We start from the raw sequence: 16985 nt of genomic DNA, 5'->3' as shown, positions 1-16985 counted from the left end.
GTAATGATACTTACTATCTTTTAACGAATATTGTTACAAGACATTCCCTGTTCTGACTGGAAATCGAACACGTGAATACTATCTTACTTAGTTGAGCAACCACTTCGCTGTAATCATTGACAGGAGGGGCTGTGTGTATAAGCTCCGAGGTCTACGTCGTGCTAACTAATCAATGGTAGTGATTATTGGTTTTTAGTACCCGAAGAAAAACCTAAACCACGGAACCCAACGGTAAGAAGCCGGTGCCCTGCCGCCTGAGCTGCGGAGACTCTCACATAATATAACGACGAGTTGGCCGTGCGGTTACAGCCGCGCAGCGTGAGCTTGCATCCGGGAGATGGTGGGGTTCTCTTGTCCAGTTTTACATGAAAAATAATTGATAAACCTCATTTTGTATAATGCTCACACACCAGAGGCGTGCGTTTAATTGACGGCTCTTAACACAACAAGAACCGTGACTACTCAACTACAGATTAAATTCCTACACCGAGAAATAGTAGGTTTTAATAACAGATTTATTGTATGCAAATCTGTAACAGAGTTCATTAATGTTGTTTCCTATCCTGCAACATACCCTCTGTTCTGCATAGCGGGTCAGAGCGAGGTACTGGGCATTCCCTCGGGTTGTATTCCGTGCGGTTAGGGATAACCGCTATCTTGTCCCCCCGGCCCCTTATACTAGGAAATTGCACACGGTCGCCATCTTGCGCATTACTCCCTTGATCATCAAAGTAAAAAGTACCTTTTGAATAACCCAGGATGGAATATGCTAAGTTGTAGACAGATGACGTTGAGGTAAAGAAATTTTATCCCGCAGACCTACTAGGTAATAATCTCAACCCGGTGGAACATTATTTTATCTGATTAAATTTTATAATTCCTTTTCTAATCTATGCATGTTAGAGAGGCGCTGAACGAAGCAGTGGACAGTGCGTAAACAGAAAATTGACACCGTTTCCTGTTGCGAACATCAGAGAGGCACGTGTGAAAGCTCGAGCGGGCCGCGCACAATACTATCTCAATGCAGAGATTACATTTATTATTTTAATTCATGAATAATTCGAATAAGGTAAGTACAAAAAGTGAACGTACAGAATTAAACACGTACAGAAAAGCTGTGAAAACGTGTGTGTAATATTTCCATTCATATCTTCACTAACTTAGAAGATGGTGTTACGTGTGCTATATCGATACCTTAAAGCACACTAGTTCTATGTCCACTTTTGACAAGTTGTGGGAAATCGCAAAACAAAACTTGAAATTGATATTTCGTTATAATCCATTGTTCCTATACGCTATTATATTGATTTTTCATGAAGCATAATGCATCTGAGCCGTAATTCTAAAGAATTTAAGTGAAAATTCTCAATATTTTCTTATTTTAATGTGTTTTTTGCTCTTAAGTCGGGACATAGCACAACTGAGCACTAACAAGTATACCATTTTTGGACATAGTACTAACAGTTTTATTATGTGTCACAAAGGCATAAACAGGATATTTTCAACAGAAACACTATTTTAACCGCAAAGAAAATATTTATGACATGTTAGCACTTTGAATACAATAAAATGTACAATGGAATATCAAATGTAAAAAAGACACACAACAGAAAGGCCACCACTGGAATACTCTTGGGACATTCTAATAATCCTTGCCCGCTGTCGGTGGCCATATAGCTTCATCACAGACATCCTTTGCAGAAGGCAAATTGTTGATTAAGCCCTTGCAATCAGATGGGTTACACCATTCTTCACCAGATTCAACAAATACGTGAAGCCAATTAACTTTCTCATTCATAGAATCTCTTGTTAGATTCTTCATGACTTGTTTTGGCAGCTGTTCTAAGTCGTATACGCTGTTGTAGCTCGGTTAAATGACAGTGTAAGGCCCAGACTTCTTTCTGGTCATTTCGATTACAAGTTTATACTCGTGTGGATTATAAATTGTATTGTGTTTACGACATTTCACTATTGCGGCATGAATTGAGTCAGCCTCAAGGTAGCTATGCCCACTCTCCATAAATTTCAAGTCTATGGTTTTCAAGTTAGGGTGCATTTTAGTATTCATTGCGTAAATCAAAGCAAAAACTACGTTTTGGTTCCTGTTCTGCCCATCAGATGTATCAGCATACAGGACTAAATGCTCAACTTCTGGATGTAAGTGCTTAATGTAACTCAGCAGGCAGCTGCCAATTTCTGCACTCTCTTTCCTACCGTGGGTGTCATCCCACAAGTAGTGGGTTGCATTCTTGAATGAATCATAAACTGTAAAGTTAAAATGAGAGTTTTCTCTTATAGTAAATTTGGCAGTCCCCTGCAAAGGGTATTTGGATTATCGCTTGCAGGTCAAAACTTCCACACACAATCTTTGGACTGTCAGCCGCGGTTCTGGTACCTTCTTCCTTCATTTCTCGTATTTGATACTTACGAGTGATGTGGTCCAAATAGTCCGAGTTGGTGGTAGTTGTCTTGGTGGGTTCTGCCTCGGTGTACTTCGAGCATTGATCCTTCTTCGGGATGAAAATGGCTAAGGGTGGTTCGAACTTATAAAAATAGCCCGGAATCGAGATTCTGACACCTGAGGGCGATTCGCATCCTTGCTGTACAGGTAATGCATGGTTCGTATGTTTATGTCCGGTGCCAAGTTGAGACGATTGCTCTTCTTTCTACAGTAGTGAGCAGGAACTTTCGGAAACGACTTAATGAAGGCACGAACTTGGCGAACAACTCGTCATGGAGTTGCAGTTGGAGCTGGTCGTCCAGCCCTCCGATCTCGCCCTAAGTAGGATCCGTGAGGGCTCTTATACTGCAAAGCCGCGTTTACCACACTCTTCGAAATAGCAAAGGTATTCAGAAGAAATCTTTAACATACTCGAACTGCATTTCCAGATACATTTGGCAACGTATACTTCTTACTGACTTCTTTATTGAATTCCGAATCAGGATTCCTTTTTCTCTTCCGTTGAACAGGTTGCTCACTAACAAAGTTGAACAACATATTCTTTTGGTGTTCGTTATTATCGAAACCATAATATTCGTCAAAGAGTATTTGTTGGTGTTCTCGAGTAATGTTCGTTAGGCATCTGAATCTACATGCACAGTCATCCAGCTTCACAGCCTTGAGTGGAATAATTCGGCCATTGACGTCGCTGTAACTCTTGCCAGTCAGCCGATTTACTTTTGACATTTCTCTTCCAGTTTGCAGGGTCTACACAACGTCGTCTTTTCCGCTTTGGTGTTTCTGATGCAATATAATTGGCAATACCAATCTCGAAAACTTAACCAGGAACATTCTGATCAAGCCCTGCCTCTTCATTCTTATTATGTAAGGTTTCTGCAACAACAAACTATAAATAATAATGACCGTTTGCAAAGATAAATACAGGAGGAAAGAGGCAAACGGGATATATTGGCAAATATTTGTACCAAGTATTAGTCATTGTTAATCTTTATGTATTTATAACTCGATCTTACCATCCATTGTATGTTGTGATTCACGATTGTCACTTCCAGCATCCTCTGGAGGTTCAAAACCTTCATCTCTTTCTTCCCCTGCACACTTTTCAAGAATTGATAAGTTGTAATTGTTGCTCTCCTCAAAAACTACTAATTGGTTTTGGTGGAAATAGTAAGATCATCTTGTTCTATTGCATTTGGATCACCTGTAGACAGATTAATGGTATTATTAGAAAACAGACTGAATGAGAAAAATAAAGTTGACATGCTTGATTGACATTTTATGAAAGCCTTACCTGTTTCCTCAGCATGCAGGTTCTGATTTGTTATCATTGTGCCGTCAGCGTTTGCAATTGCTATGAATTCTACCAGTTACCAGTTCTTCAATGAATTATTAAACCCTATAAAACACAATAGGAACAGTTTTGTAGGACTAGATATGTAGGTACACACTGCGAAAAAAGAAAATGAATGGTCACTATTAATATCCATTGCAATGTTTTGTACCTCGACCTCCATGAAATGGTCAGTGTCATACTCTCGTTCCCCTTGACCGAGTACATCCATAACAGTGGCTTTACTTTGAGAGTTAATTTGGACCTCATCAGAGGCCTTATTTTCACGTTCCTCTTCTTCCAGCTCATCGAACCACCTGCACTCTGCACTAATTTCTAATCATATGCAAAATAAATACTGCCTTCAGTACAAATACGAGGTTTTGATTGTTTTGATGGATAAGGAATGAGTTTAATAAGATGATAACTTAATGCTGTAGTATGTAGTATAACAACAACAACTATAAAAGCAGTCTTCACAGTCAATATTGACACCATGTCACTCTTTCACGATTAACACCTACAACTATTATGCGAGTCGGAACAATTACAATATCTCTCACAAACTGCCGTACAGGACCGCCAGAACAACAAGTGCCAAGGCCAATAATGAATCAAGAATGTGATCTACGTCCATTCTTCTTTCGTGAAGTAAATGCACACGGATACTACAATTGAGCACGTGAGACCTGACAACAAGGAAGATATCAGGACATAGTACTTGTGTGCGCTTGTAAAGAAGACAGGGGAGGACATAGTAATTTTAGGTTTTTCTGTTTTTCTCGTATATCCAACTTGGCATGGACAAAGAACAACTGTGCATTCAATGCCGTTTCTCATGACTAATCTGGTTGTACCAATATGTCGATATCTCAAAAAAGTGGACATAACACTTATCTGCTTTAAGGTATCGATATATTATGTGTGTTTTCTTCAAAGATATTTTAAGGTTCTGTGATTGTGATTTTTTATTCAAGCTCAGTGGCTTTGTGATTGTGTAGTCGAAAGAGGTAGGTCCGTAACATCGCTAATCATTTTACCGAAAAGACGGGATCAATATTGTTGGGGTGATGCGTCATATTGTTCTAGCATTTGCTTTGTATTTTGCCACCTCGGCATCCGACGAAATCACTAAAAATGTTAGCCGGATGAAAAGCCAATTATAATATTATTATTCAGACGGAGCAATATTGTCGGGGTGCTCTAACATTCAGTCATAACATTCGCTTGGTATTTACTATGGGCTTGTTCGTGATGCTTGGTTCGATTCCTAGCCAGGTTACCGGAAGTCAATCCTTGGAGCTTACATCTATCTACTATTAATGATGGTAGTGATTATTGTTTTCTTGAAAGGTAAGTGTATGTATATTTTCTTCAATATAACTTGCGATTAAAATGTGTTCTGTCATCGTAGTAATGTTTTATGCTGTGCACATTTGTTAAAATTTCTAGTCACTGTCGGGAATCGAACCCGGGATTTCTATGACTAAAGGTCAGCATGCTAACCCATTTTATTGCACACGACTGTGGTTGTTGTAAATAGCTGGCGGTTGCAAGCTGTGTAAGTGAAATGCTTTTTATTGTGTAATGGCTGTGTAATTGTGTAGTCGAAAGAGATAGATCTCTTATCTTATGCTCACAACTAGGTGACCCTATCTCTTTACTATAGTGTTCGATTCTAGTGATGTGAACATTACAGTAGACAATTAAATGTCTCTAGTGTTCAAATCTATAAGCATAAAATGTTACAATCAAACATTCAGTGTTCTAAACCAGTCCTAGCCTTTGCTTGGTATTTACTATAAGATAGTTCGTAAGGCTGGATTCGATTCCTAGCCACGTTACCGGAAGCAAATACTTCAAGCTTATATCTATCTACTATTAATGATGCTAGTGATTATTGTTTTCTGCAAAGGTAAGTATATATATATAAATATTCTTCAATATAGTCTGCAATTAAAATGTGTTATCTCATCGTAGTATTTTTTATGCTGTGTGCATTTGATAAAATTCCAGACACTGTCAGGAATCGAACCCGAGACTTCTATGACTAAAGGTCATCATGCTGTCCCTTTTTTATTGCATTTGACTGTGGTTGTTGTAAATAGCTCGGGGTTGCAAGCTGTGTAAGTAAAATGCTTTTTATTGTGTAATGGCTATGGTAATTGTGTAGTCCAAAGAGACAGATCCCTTATCTTGTGCTCACAAATAGGCGACTCTATCCCTTTGCTATAGTGTTCGATTCTAGTGATTTGAACATTAGAGTAGACAATTAAATGTCTCTAGTGTTCAAATCTACAAGCTTGAAATGTTACAATCAAACATTCAGTGTTCTAAACACTAAACACCTGTTGTAGGTATCGACTAAAAGGCATCCAGGAGGGACTGTGAACTTTAGTGCGTCCGGGGTTACTCATAATAGATATTCACATTAACTACTACGCTGCAGTGAAGAAAGTAATAATCGATACATTCCTAGCATTTGCTTGGTATTTACTACGAGCTCTTTCGTGAGGCTGGGTTCGATTCCTAGCCAGGTTACCGGAAGTAAATCCTTCCAGCTTACATGTATCCATTATTAATGATAGCAGTGATTATAGTTTTATTAAAAGGTAACTGTATGTGTATTTTCTTCAATGTAATCTGCGATTAAAATGTGTTCTGTGGTCGTAGTAATGTTTTAAATGCTGTATGCATTTGTTAAAATTCTAGTCATTCTCGGAAATCGAACCCGGGACTTCTATGACTAAAGGTCAACATGCTAACCCAATTTTATTGCTCACGACTGTGGTTGCTGTAAATAGCTCGCGGTTGCAAGCTGTATAAGTAAAATGCTTTTTTCTTGTGTAAGGAATTCAGAAGAGGCATACAAAGAAAAATCAGTAAGGTAGTTTCCCGTAGTTTTTCTTCAAGGTTCTGTGATTGAGATTTTCTTATTCAAGCTCAGTAGCTTTGTATTTGTGTAGTCGAAAGAGATGATGAGTGCCTTTCGATTTATAGCCAGGTCAGATTCTTTACAGTATCCCCGAGCGAATCGGCCACGTGGTTAGAGATGCATAGCTGTAGAAAAATAATAATCACATTTTATACTGTAAAGTTCTAGTAGCATTATTTGTTAATGTCATTGCAACACAATTATACCGAGCGAATTGGCTACGCGGTTAGGGATGTGTAGCTGTAGAGTAATAATAAACATATTTTTATACTGTAAAGTTCTAGTAGCATTATATGTTTAATGTCACTGCAACACAACTATACCGAGCGAATTGGCTACGTGGTTAGTGATATGTAGCAGTAGAGTAATAATAAACATATTATTATACTGTAAACTTCTAGCAGACTTATGTGTTAATGCCATTGCAACACAAATATACAGAGCGAATTGGCTACGCGGTTAGGGATGTGTAGCTTTAGAGTAATAATAAACATATTTTATACTGTAAATTTCTAGTAGCATTAATTGTTAATGCCATTGCAACACGATTATACCTAGCGAATTGACCACGTGGTTATGGACGTGCAGCTGTAAGCTGTGCATTTTGGTGAACTAATAATCATATGTTTATACTGTAAAGTTCTAGTAGCATTATGCGATAATGCGATTGTAACAAATCTATACCGAGCGAATTGGCCACGCGGTTTATTTCTTGCGGTATCCCGATTAACAACATGTAAGTAGTGACTAAATGGGTAACATCACTATATAAACAAGGTAAGTTAATAACAGACAAGAGATAAATACATTTCCAGTCCATCTCCCCCTCTCCCTCTGCACACAGAGGATGGTTGCCTAGTTGTACTTCCTCTTAAAACAATAATCACCACCACCACCCTCTACACACACAGCTGAAAACATAATTGAACCTGTTTTTACGACAAAAAGGACAGTGCAGTCCAAGCCATTCAGCTTAAGTATATACCATTCTGTGTAAAAAATACTCTCCGCAGCGAGAGGACGCGGTTCATAATTGCTTGTTTGCCGGATGGGGCCGTAAAGCCTTATGCTAACCTCACAATGCTATTCGATAGAAAAAAGGGGTATGTGTTACTACCATATCCTTTCCTTTTTACATGTAAGTGTCTCAGATAATCAAAATGTAATTGCTAAATAAAGTGTGTGTTTGCGCGTGGTGATGAAATGTATGTCCGTATTTTTGCGTGTGTTCGGTTTAACGATAGAGAGTGTTGCGTGTATATAACATTAAATATCTATCGATAAACAGAGAAAACGGGTGTTCCATGATTTTTTCTAGATATTTTCTTTTTCTAATTTAACATTCAACAGAGTGTTCAGTGTTCGAATCCAATAAACTAATAGAAAGGGATTCTTATATTGTAGTTATGTGTTGGTATTTTTATTATAATATTAATCAGAGTAATCAGAATTCGATTCTATGTATTAGAGATTTTTTATTCTGACGACAAACAAAGAGAACGGGGTTTCGAATCTATGATTTTTTCTGTTCTTTAGCGACGGTGTAGTTTGGCTTTCTCCGATTAACAACATGTTTTATCTTGTTCAGGAGGGGAGGTCACGCGTCGGATAGAGACGTAAAGCCTTTGAACGGTGTAGTTAGGCTTCCTCCGAGGGGAAGGGCATCTGTCCGTAAAACTGTAAGAAGGAATATGAGGGATTGTGTTGACATCTGTAACTGTCAGGAGGAGGAGGAGGAGGAGGAGGAGGGATTTAGCTGATCTCTGTAACTGTGAATAGGAGGAGGATGAGGAGGAGACATTGAGCTGACCTATGTAAATGTGAGAAGGAGAGATTGAGCTGACCTCCGTAACGTTTCGCTGTCGAGAAGGGCAGCCAGCCTTAAAACTATAACCCTCTGTGGTTAGATATCCTGGCTATGTTCTGTAGCAACAGTAAGGTTACGCGTTCACTTGTTCCGCATCGAAAACAAGTGCACGTGTTTAGGACCTATCAAGATGGCAACTGTCATCTTAACAGCTGTTGAAATTCCGCGCCCTCTACATCGTTATGATGGCAGCAGTGAGATTAGGACCCGTCAAGCTGGTAGCAGTGAGGTTAGCGACGTCCTCTTGTTCAAAATTCCGCACACGCGTGGTCAGAACCCGCCAAGATAACAGTTGTCAAAAGCACGTAGATTTTGAATTCCTCGCCCCTACGTGTTTAAGACGGCAGCAGTGAGGTTAGCGAGGTTCACTTATTCAAAATTCCCTGCCCCTGTGTTTAGAACCCTTCAAGATGGCGGCTGCCATCATGAAAGCTGTCAAAACACATGGTCTTAAAATTCCGCTCCCCCACGTCGTTAAGATGACAGCAGTGAGGTTAGGCCCTGCTAAGATGTTAGCAGTGAGGTTAGCAACGTTCACTAGTTCAATATCTGCGTCCACGTGGTTAGGACCTGTCAAGATAGCAGCTGTCAAAAGCACGTGGCTTTTAAATTCCGCGCCCCTACGTGGTTAGGATGGCAACAGTGACGTTGGGCCCTGTTGAGATGGTAGCACTGAGGTTAGCAACGTTCACAGGATCAAAATTTCGCGCCCACGTACTTATGACATGTCATCTTGACAGCTGTCCAAAAGCACGTTGATTTTAAATTCGGCGCCCTCCACTTGGTTAAGGTGGCAGCAGTGAGGTTAGGCCCTGTTAATATGGCAGCAGTGGGGTTGGCGAATTTCTCTTGTCCGAAAAAATGAGATTAGATCCCGTCGAGGTGACAGCTGTCAAAAGCACGTTGCCCAGCACGTGGCCTTGTTTGTAAACAACGTGACGTCACGGTCACGTGGTCATGACGTCATGGGGTTAATTAACTTCTCCGGGGTCAATGACCTTTTCCGGGGTCAATGACCTCGATGTGCTGACTCAGCAGAAAAATGCTGACGCCATGGTCCAGAACATAGATTGCGTATACTACTAACATTGTCTGGTCATCCTCCATACCTTATATCATAGCCTGCACGGTTGTTAGGTAACACTGTCTGGTCATTTATCTTTTTTTTCTATTTGTTTTACGTCGCACCGGACACGGATAGGTCTTATGGCGACGATGGGATAGGAAAGGCCTAGGAACAGGAAGGAAGCGACCGTGGCCTTAATTAATGTATAGCCCCAACATTTGCCTGTTTTGAAAATGGGAAACCACGGAAAACCATCTTCAGGGCTGCTGACAGTGGTGTTTGAACCCACTATCTTCCGGATGCAAGCACACAGCTGTGCGCCCCTAACCGCACGGCCAACTCGCCCGGTGTATATAAAAAGAAAGCCGGTCCTACCGAGTGCGGTGACGGATCTTCAGTAGATATTGTTGGTTTTGATTGTTACCATGTACAATCATAGCTTCTGTACTCTTAACATACACCGGCTGCATTATTGAAACTGTTCGTAAAATTGATAATATCGTTCTTCGTTTGTGAGGAAGTAGAATCTTTATTTAATTTGTCTTCTTAAAAAAGGAACCAATGTGGTACTACACTCCGTGAAGGTGACTACCTTCCAGGCCCTACATATTTCGATTACGGAAGACTCAAGGAAAACTCTACTGCACCCAAAAACAAGGTTGTGTCCTCCCCATCGGTGGCGTGCCAGATGCGACCGTGCCGCATGCGACCCGTGCCACTAGCAACCGCATAATCTGTAACCGTGCCGGATGCGACCGGCGTTGACAAGCAAATTGTCATTTGATAAGTTGTGTCATCACCCAAGATAAGGTAAGCTAAACGAAGTGCAATGCCATTTCAATAAGTCCTATAAGCAGCTACTGCCCCTACTTTACATAAAACTTCTGGGAGAAACTCGTTTTACAACAAGAAACATGGTAATGCGTTTACATCTTTTCCCACCGGGCGAGTTGGCCATGCGGTTAGAGGCGCGCGGCCCTGAGCTTGCATCCGGGAGATAGTGGGTTCGAATCCCACTGTAGGCAGCCCTGAAGATGGTTTTCCGTGGTTTCCCACTTTCACACGAGGCAAATACTGGGGCTGTACTTTAATTAAGACCAGGGCCACTTCCTTCCCATTCCTAGCCCTTTCCTATCCCATCGTCGCCTTAAGACATGTCTGTGTCGGTGCGACGTAATGCCACTAGCAATAAAAAAGATCCTACTTCTTTGAAATTATTTACGACTTAGGCCTACTTACTTAACATGTCCTATTAGCACCAGGAGTGTCCGAGGACGTGTTCGGCTTGCTGGTGGAGGTCTTTCTACCGACTCCCTTGGGCGGCCTGCTCGTCTGGATGTGGGATTATGATAATGAAGTAGGGAGAGATGAAACCCGGTTTCGGCACGTAGCCTACTCCTCTCGAATAATACCAAGGGGTCTGCTCAATGCTTTACGTCGTCATCCGACGGCCGAATCACTATCAACAGCATCATATCCCCTCACTCCATTTGAACACTGCGAAAAGGTTTGGATTTGAATCCAGGCTTTTGGCATGCAATCTAGTGATTAGAAACTGTCTACCACCAACTTTCTCGCCCTGCCGGCCAACATTCTTATGGTGATTTTTTTTTTCATCCAGGCTAAGTGGCTCAGACGTCTCAGACGGTTGAGATGCTAGTCTTCCGACTCCAACTTGGCAGGTTCGATCCTGGCTCAGTCCGGTGAACGTGCTCGGTGTGTCGGTGGATTTACTGGCACGTAAAATAAGTCCTGCGGGACTAAATTCTGACACCTCGGCGTCTCCTTAAACCATAAAAGTAGTTACTGGGACGTAAAGCCAGCAACATTGTTATATTTTTCTTTCGACCAACGGAACTCGAACCTGCTAACAACGGTGTCAGACCTTTATTTTAGAAAAGACCAAGTTAGCTACTTATAAGCAATCTGCCACTTGGTGACAGTTCTTAATGTAGATCAGTTGTAAGTGATTGATGGGTCGCATGCGGCACCATGCTTATCCGCTCGGTCACTATTGGCACGATAATGGCCGGGTCGCATCCGGCACGGTCGCATCTGGCACGTAACCTCCCCATCCCATGCATTTCTTAACTCTGTCAGTGCCGGGAATCGAATGCAGGATGCCTTAAGTCAAATTCGAAAATAAGGAGACCTTTGGACAGTAAGAAAACGTACGCCTTAATAAATGCTCCTCATAAAACCTTTGTAAAAATACTAACTGCATCTATTTATAACAATAATCACAAACGCCTTCTTTTCATGTGGCTCAGTTGGTTGTGTCTCTGTCCTTCTGAGTCCGAGTTCGCAGGTTCAAATCCCGGCTTGGATCGGTAACCCTTAAAACGATGTTGACATGGCAACAGCTCAGTGTCGTTGGTTTCTGACACGTTAATAAAAATTATACATACGAATATTAGCGTCACAAAACTCTAACTTTATACTACTATATACTGTATCCCAGGCTTGCGAGGAAAGTAATTAACAATTTACTTTACGTCGCACCGCCACAGATAGGTCTTATGGCGACGGTGGGATAGGAAAGGCTTAGGAGTGGGAAGGAAGCGGCCGTGGCCTTAATTAAGGTACAGCTCCAGCATTTGCTTAGTATGAAAATTTGAAACCACGGGAAAGCATTTTCAGGGCTGCCGACAGTGGGGTTCGAATCCACTATCTCCCGGATGCAAGCTCACAGCTGCGTGGCCCTAACCGCGTTGGAAACTAATAGGACAAGGTAAACCCTACATAACATATGTTGTAACGCGTATTTTTCTTTACCAACTAACAAAATATCTATACCCATACGCTTTACATTATTTATTTATTTATTTATTTATTTATTTATTTATTTATTTATTTATTTATTTATTTATTTATTTATTCATTTATTTATTTATTTATTTATTTATTAGTGCCTTCAGTACAGTGGCGAAGTTAGGGCTCCAGGCCCTCTCGTACACTTAACCACATACTAATCAGAATCTTAAATAAAATACTGAGATACTTAAAATAGTTAAAACTACATAAATTAATAGAATTGAAAATAAATTTAAATAAATTACTTACTAAATTAATATTAGAACTAATTAATATTAAAAACTCTTAAAAATGGCTAATCCTCAGGAATGCACACATTCATACGTCAACCATTCAGTCAGCTGTCCTCAGCAGGTAGTCTCGACAGGTGACCTTAAATCGTTATTTAAAAAAGGTAGTTTCTTTGACCTGAACTGGCAGGGAATTACATAATCTGGCGACAGTCACCACAAATTATCTATTAATTTTATTTGTGCGGTGCAGTGAAATAGAAAGAATGAATCTAGAACGTGTATTTAAGTTGTGAAATGATGATAAAAAGATGAATTTAGAAGAAATATACACTGGCTGACTTTCAGCTACCACTCTGATCACCATCGTTAAAGTGTGTAGCTGCCGACGTTTATCAGACATCAGCCATGAGACAGCCTGATAGTATGGGGTGATATGAACATTGTACCCGATCTTGTAAATAAATCGCAGGCAGGTATTCCGTGCTCGTTGAAGTTTAAGTGTTTCTTCTTTCGTCATGTCAACTAAGACAACGTCACAATAATCAAGAATAGGGAGAATGACTGTATTCATTTGGCCTGTAGCTCAAATGGAAATACATCCCTCTGCCGTTTAAGAGGGTGAAGAACTCCATAAATCTTTTTACGTATTTGTTTCGTGTGATAGGACGATAGTCAGAGGGTGATTGTGGGTCTAAATTCTTAGGTACCGATACAATATTGGCTGTTTTCCAGACAGTAGGGAAAGTTCCGTTTAGTAAACATTATTTCAGTATGTGCGTCAGCATAGGCGAGATAGCACCCATAATGTTATGTATAAAAGTAATAGGAATACCATCTACACCTGTTGTCTTTGATTTAATCGAGTACAAAGCCTTTTAACCTGATTTTCTGTGACACTGTGAAATGTGAATGGTGGATTGGCTGGAGGAGGGCGGTGAGTCGGTGCAGTTAATTTGGGTAGGTTGATTATTTATTCTACTAAAGTAATTGTTCAGTTTGTCAAGTGGAATGTCAGAAGTTGTCTGTCTCTGTTGATGTTTTCCTATTCCCAGAGCTCTAAGCTGGTCCCGTGCGCGATTAGAATTTAAGTTGTTAGCTAAATTCCGAAAATTTCTGATTAACTGCTTTGTGCGATTTCTTAAGATGCGGTTAGATTCGAAGACTGTGTCATCTAGGGTTTGTTTATAATGTCGAAATAACGAGTCACGGTGGGCCATCATTCTCTTGCCTTCATCATCTAGCCATGGACAAGAAGGACGAAAAACCTGTATTCGACGCGCGTGTGTGTGTGTATATCTTTGCCGCATTATTTGTATGAAATGTTACTCCTTTATTGCTTATCACATGACCATTATTATAATAACTTTACCGTATTTATTCTAAACCAGAATATTGCATCCTTACTCAAACTGTTTATTCTTGCATTCATTTCACTTGTACTCGGAATATATGAAATGCTGCAGTTATGTTGGGATGGGAGTAACAAAGGTAGCCGGGGGACGGGGGTGGGGGTGGGGGGTGTCGTCCAAGAAGTCCAGATCCCCCAGGAGTTTTAACAATGTACTTTTATTGAGCATTTTATATATAATCGGTACATTAATATTAGCTTCTGGAGTCCGACTCATTGGCTGAATTATCAATGTTGAGGCCTTCGGTTAAGACGGTCCCGGGTTCGATTCCCGGCTGGGTCGGGGATTTTAATCGCGTCTGATTAATTCTTCTGGCTGGGGACTAGGTGTTTGTCCCAACATATTCATATTCAGACAACATACTACACTACCAACCACCAAAGAAACACACAACACTGATTACATCCCTCTATATAGGGTTGGCGTCGGGAAGGACATTCGGCCGTAAAACAGGGCCAAATCCACATGTGCGACACAGTTCGCACCCGCGACCCTATAGATGTGGGAAAATCGGGGGAAGAAGAAGAATATTACTATTAGCTTCCGGAATCCGCACGAATCCACCACTCTTACTTGGATCCAAGGACACCCATTTCTTTTTTCGGTATTCTACACCACCTAAACTATCAAAATAAAATTCTGGATGAATGCCCCCCCCCAAACTGAAATCCTGGCTACGCTACTGGCAAACGCACTATATATCTTAGCTCCATTTGGAAGGACACTAATGTAGTTCAGCTGGAAGCTCTATAAGGAAAATATAGTTTTTTATTAAACAAAACAGTTGAATTAATAAACGCGGGAACGCCGCGGGTACATGCTAGTTATTACTAAAATAATAATCACCAGCCCTACCTAAGTCAATCTACCGTGCGGTTAGGGGTGCGCAGCGGTCAGCTTGCATCCGGGAGATAGTGGGTTCGAACCCCAGTCGGTAGCCCTGAAGATAGTTTTCCGTGGTTTCCCATTTTCAGACCAGGCAAATACTGGGGCTGTAGCTTAATTAAGGCCACGGCCGATTCCTTCGCCGTAAGACTGTGTCGGTGCGATGTTAAACAAACAAATTCTAAAGAAAAAAAAGATGAGTTTCAATATGAGAATTCGTTGCATGTATAATACAGTAGATATACTGTTACAGGACATCCCGCCAAGCGCTCAGATCGACTTCAAGGTCATGGATATTTACTTCATTCCCTTTCACATTCACTTAATTTAGGGACAACTTCATCTTGAAAAGAATCTCTTCAGAACGTCAGGTGGGTGCAGAAGAATTTATGCATGTCATAGGCTAAGCCACGCGACCTTAGTTTAGTAGATACCGTATTTGAACCACTTTTGAGAGTATTGGTTAGCCCCGGTTCCTATTGTAAAACACTCCGCCAGTACTGGAACTTCATAATCGCTTATAATTACAAATGCTTGTTTGATTGCAGGGGCGAGAAGACGGCGTTGTGGGTATTTTAGATGTAGGCTACAGTAGGTTAAAAACGTTATCTTAGTAATTGTAAACCTAGTGATTTTTTTCTTCAGTCTCGTATTTTTTGTAATTTTATTTGCTTTTAGACTCGATATTTACTTCCTCTCGCTGTGTACCGTACTAGGTCAGCATGCAATATTACCATGGAAATATCGTAATCAACCAAGTGCTGAATATCAACAGCTATGCCATCAGTTCCTGTTGCCCTCATTTAAAACCCACAATTCATGTTTTGCTCTTCGTATTACCGTACTCTGGTACCTCATTTACTTATCAGTTTTATAACCCCTGTCACTTGATTCACATTTTTGTAATCAACATTTAGTGACTAACACACACAGCAGTTAATTTTTTCGGGTAGGTGTTACGTGATGTTAGCACCAAAGAGAATGAGTAAGCACTACGAATACTTTATTACACAGGAGTACCATACGAAATATTTACATATCATCCCTTTTGTTCTTATATTCTTCAACTGTGAGTCTCATAAGGGAATCCGTCTGTTCCTACTGCCCTAGGCCGTACCCTATAATTCAGTTTTGTGCAGAACATTTTATTACATTACGCACCGGATTTGCTGTCTAACTATACGATCGGCAATGGTAGTAATATAATTATGCTAGGATTACAATGTTCAATCAATCAATCAACCAATCAATCAATCAATCAATCAATCAATCAATACTGATCTGCATTTAGGGCGTCGCCCAGGTGGCAGGTTCCCTATCTGTTGTTTTCCTAGCCTTTTCATAAATGATTTCAAAGAAATATAAACTTCATGGTTTTGATCAATATTGAATTTTGATCACAATAAAAATTATTAAATTAATGTCGTATTGGTCCACCTTTTCAGTACTAAAATATGCAATGTTTTGAATTATTTTACTAAACTAGAGACTAGGTGGACCATTTCAACATTAATTTAATAATTATTATTGTGACATACCCTACCACTTAGTCGAGCAGTTCATCTTCTTTCTCCCAGGTCTTCCCAGCCCAAACTTTACAACATTTTTATAACACTACCCTTTTGTCGGTAATCACTCAGAACAAATCGAGCTGCTTTTCTTTGGATTTTTTTCAGTTCTTGAATCAAGTAACGCTGGTGAAGGTCCCATACACTGGAACCATGCTCTAGTTGGGGTCTTATCAGAGACTTATATGCCCTCTCCTTTATATCCTTACTACAACCCCTAAATACCCACATAACCGTGTGCAGTGATCTGTACCCTATAATTACTTCCAATCCCATTTATGTGATTACCTCAATGAAGATCTTTCCTTATATTAACACCTAGGTATTTAAATTGATCCTCGTACGGGATTTTCACCCCATAAACACAGTCATTAAAACTGAGAGGACTCTTCCTATTTGTGGAACACACAACCTGAC

At 40.3% G+C, this 16985-nt stretch overlaps 1 protein-coding gene across 2 annotated transcripts in view; it reads left to right on the top strand.

Annotated features, from left to right (window-relative positions):
- The window catches only part of LOC136856859 (zinc finger protein 83), a 214685-nt gene that overhangs the window by 123690 nt on the left and 74010 nt on the right, over positions 1-16985 (top strand). Inside the window, exon 1 of one of the 2 annotated variants that reach the window (XM_068225190.1) lies at positions 15289-15371. The exons of the other annotated variant lie outside the window; for it this stretch is intronic. The gene's annotated coding sequence lies outside the window, so the exon portion shown is untranslated. Of the gene's footprint in view, positions 1-15288; positions 15372-16985 lie in introns of those variants that run through there. 2 annotated transcript variants of the gene reach the window in all.

Source organism: Anabrus simplex, chromosome 1, assembly GCF_040414725.1.
Source record: "Anabrus simplex isolate iqAnaSimp1 chromosome 1, ASM4041472v1, whole genome shotgun sequence".
Classification (NCBI taxonomy): domain Eukaryota; kingdom Metazoa; phylum Arthropoda; class Insecta; order Orthoptera; family Tettigoniidae; genus Anabrus; species Anabrus simplex.
The sequence above is the reverse complement of the archived record's forward strand: the minus strand, read 5'-3'. Positions and strand labels throughout refer to the sequence as shown.